At 41.9% G+C, this 4133-nt stretch overlaps 1 pseudogene; it reads left to right on the forward strand.

The window, feature by feature from the left end:
* The first annotated feature begins 2095 nt into the window (after positions 1 to 2095).
* On the forward strand, positions 2096 to 3253 carry LOC119035172 (PCI domain-containing protein 2-like; annotated as a pseudogene).
* Positions 3254 to 4133: the final 880 nt, after the last annotated feature.

A 4133-nucleotide genomic window follows, 5' to 3' on the forward strand; every position in this document is an offset into this window, starting at 1 on the left:
TCCAACTTATAGGCCCACCTAAATAGCTTTTTCATGTAAATAATCTTGGCTCAGGCTTCACAACTTCCTAAATCTTCTCAAATAAGCAGCAGCTGGCCTCAGTGAGCCCCAGGACCAGCACTAGTAGCCTAGATTCACAGCTTGGCTTCGCCTAGAAATCTCCAAACCCAGCCCTAGTAGTGGCCATCTCAGATTGCTTTATACCTCAGACAGGGCGGCCCTGGGCAACACACAGGTGGAGGTTGAACTTGGCCTGAACCACCCAGGAAGCCCCAGGGGCCAGCATACCCACTGGAAAGCTACAGACAATATTGGAGCACCATCACACAACCACTGCACAGCTGGTCTTCCATGGAGGGTAGAGGCTGGTGGTCAGTCATCACAGGCAGTCCTTGCAACTCACTGGCCTGGATAAATCCCTCCCATTGTTATGCCAACAGCAACCAAGTTTCAATTATGAGAGAAGGGTGTACCCAGCCCACATGAAGGCTGAACCTTGAATACCCAGCTTGGGCGATAGCAGAGACTGTGCCATTGGACCCTACAGCACACCTACTCCATTGGGCCACACTACCAAGACATGAAGTCAAAGCAGCTCTACCTCATACATAGAAACAAACACAGGGAGGCTGCCAAAATGAGGAGCCAATGAAACATGGCTCAAATGAAAGAACAGATCAAAACGCCAGAAAAAAGAGCTAAATGAAATAGAGATAAGTAATTTATCGGGCACAGAGTTCAAAGTAATGGTTTTAAGGATGCTCAAGGAACTTAGTGAGGACATTAACAACATAAAAAAGATCCACTTAGAAATGAAAGATACACTAATTGGAATGAACAATTTATAGGGAAACAACAGTAAAGCAGATATAGCCAAGAATCAAATCAAAGGTTTGGAACAGAAGAAGAAAAACCACCAATCAGCAACAACATAAAGAAAAGAGAATCCCCCCAAATGAGGACAGTGTAAGCAGCTGTGGGACAACTTTAAGCAATCCAACATTCACTTCATGGGGGGTACCAGAAGGAGAAGAGAAAGAAATTGGAAATGTATATGAAAAAATGATGAAAGAAAACTAATTGGTAAGGGAAATAGACACACAAGTTGAAGAAGCACAGAGAATCCCCGAGAAGATGGATACAAAAAAAGCCTCCTCTAAGACCCATCATAATTAAAATGCTGAAGGTTAAAAATAAAGAGATGGGAGGGTAGATATGGGAGGATGGGTGAGAGGTGAGGGGATTAAAGAGTACAAATAGGTAGTCACAGAATAGCCATGGGAATGTAAAGTACAGTCTAGGAGAGGAAGTAGCCAAAGAACTTATTAGCATGAAGAAGGATAGGGGGATTGCCTGAGGGAGTGGGGTTGGTGCGTGGAGGTGGGAAAAAATCAGGACAAGTATAATAGCATATCAGTAAACTATAATTTTAAAAAGTGAGAGAATTCTGATTACTTATAAAGAGATACTAAGATTATAAATCTGGAATGTGGTGAGATGAAAAGTCTAAAAGGCACATACATTTCTATTTTATCCACTAGATCCCATGAAAAACAAAACCTTTTCCTTAGATATGTATTGGCTTTAGGAACAATGATTGGTTTACATGCATGTACTACTGTATGGAGATGTGATGAAACAGAGAACCCTTCCTTCTCAGGGCCACATGATGTAGTTTCTAAGGAGGCAAGATACACAAGTAAGGGCAGATACAGGAGATCAAATGACCAGTACAAAAGACAATTCGGGTCTGATGCTCCATCTTCAGCATCTGGTAGGATCCTAAAGACATACCTTCATAACTCTATGCTAGCTCTTGCCAAGTTGCATTACCATTTGTTTATTTCCAGTCTGTTTTTCCTAAAACAACTTTCTAAACTTTGGTGTTTCATATATTCCTTGATGAATCTCCTCAGGTTTATAAATGCTGAGTACCATTTTTATATATTTTTGTTTTTCCTATATCTATGTATTGACCTGCTTTGTAATTTAAATACAGTTTTCATTAATTCTACTTGTTTCTTTCTTAGTTAAATAAATTTATTTTAAAAGACCTTTATATCACTCCCCTGATTGAGAAACCATAATCATTTAGATGGTCCACAAACCAACTGGCACCAGAGATGGGGCATCCGGTGTGCAGCTGGTGTCTTTCAAGCTTCCTTATGTTGTCAGCCTACAGCTTCAGTCAGCCTCTCCAGAACAGAGGTGTCAACACGTTTTGGAATCCACTTAGTGACGAAATGCTTGCCAGCTCATTTAAAGTGCACTTACGCAGTAGGGAACTCACAACTCCATAGATGCATACAAGTGCTAGACTGTCATTGCCCAGTCATTTCTATGGGCATTTGGGCATTTCAGGCTCTCAAAGAAGAAACTGGGCTCTGCCTGTCATGTGTGCTGTGGCATTTGACCTTCAAGTGTTCGACAATAATGCAGATCAGCAGTTGGTAAAGAAAGAAAAAAGCAAGGTTGGGGACAGGTTGGAAAAAGCAGCTGAACTGTTGATGAGCTGTTTCTGTGTACGTGCCAGTGACACTCGTGAGGGTGTAGAGGATTCTAAGAGGTGAGGGATGCTGTTTCTGGTGCATCAGTTACTCAAGGTTTACTTTAAAATCAACAGACTCCATTTGCGTAAGCCCTTCATCAGAGCCATTGACAGCTCAAACCTGAAAGATGATTACAGTATGGCCCAGAGGGGGACATACAGGTAGTATGTTGGATGAAAGGCCACGTTTGACAGTGACTTCAAGCAAGCTGAGGAGTACCGGTCTTTTGCCTTTGAGCACTGTCACCATTTAAGTCAAAAGAACAATTGGATGATTCTGATACAGTTACTTCCAGTAAAAATGCTGTTGGGTCATAGGCCACCCACTGACCTTTTGAAAATGTATCATCTCATGCAGTTTGCTGAAATAACCAAGGCTGTAAGAGGAGGCACGCTCCTATCACACGTGGCTCTGACAAAGCACGAGACCTTTTTTATTTACTGCAGTACCTTCCTTACCCTTGAGAAGCTAAAGTGTTTTTTAAGAAAGTGTACTTGTTACTCAAAACACACCAGCTATCTCTGGATGTTTTTCTAGTTGCCTTGAAATTTATGCAAGTGGAAGACGTGGACATTGAGGACATCCAATACATTCTGGCCAGCCTGCTATAGATGGGCCACATTAAAGCCTATATATCACATCAGCTTCAGAAGCTAGTTGTTAGCAAGCAAAACCCATTCCCTTTGCTGTCTACAGTGTGTTGAACTGTCCTGAGGAGTGTGTTCCTCTGATGAAATCAGACCTTTGCTGTGATGTTATTCACTGCAGCCAAAATCTCTTTGGGGCTCTTTTCCCAGGGCTGCTGAGACTGAGTTTGCCAACATACACGAACATGTTGAAATCTCATCACTCAGGACTAATGGTGACTTCACAGATAGCTGGAGTTCCTTTTTCGGACTTTGCAGATTCCTCCTTTGGCTCTGGAGTGTTCATGAAACTTCTGTGAAGGAGGCTCTCTCGCCAAGGCAGCTATAGGTTACTTCTCATCACTGATATCCATAAATGCATCATTGTAAATTTTTATAAAATTCTTTCTATTAAAAAGGCATCCTGAATTCATACAAATGGCACATTCTTTATTATATCCTCTGGGATACCAAAAACAATAACAAAGAATAACTTAAGTAATTGTCTTCAATTACATTTAACTGATTATTTGCCCCCATTTGGCTAAGTTGCTGCCTATATTATGATTCCCTAGTCACAGGGGTGTCCATCCATGGCCCAAAAGCCATGTGCAGCCCAGGATGGCTATGAATGTGGCCCAACGCAAAATCATAAACTTACTTAAAACCTTTTTTTGCTCATTAGTTTTCACTAGTGTTTATATATTTCATGTGTGGCCCAAGACAGTGTGGCCCAGAGACACCAGAAAGTTGGATGCCCTTGCTAGAAGGTTTATGATAGTGAACTGGGCCATAAATAGGTTTAATAAATGTTCTTTTGTCTTAGCTGTGGGTACATGTCCTTGCAAGGCATTCACGTAAAAACAAAGCAGCAATCCTGACAGCCTTGCTTATCCCTGAATGAAGCAACTTCCCACCCCGCTGCAGGCTCACCGCACAAGCTTAGGGTTTTTCCACC

Source organism: Artibeus jamaicensis, unplaced genomic scaffold, assembly GCF_021234435.1.
Source record: "Artibeus jamaicensis isolate MK-2021 breed Jamaican fruit bat unplaced genomic scaffold, CSHL_Jam_final scaffold_474, whole genome shotgun sequence".
Lineage (NCBI taxonomy): Eukaryota > Metazoa > Chordata > Mammalia > Chiroptera > Phyllostomidae > Artibeus > Artibeus jamaicensis.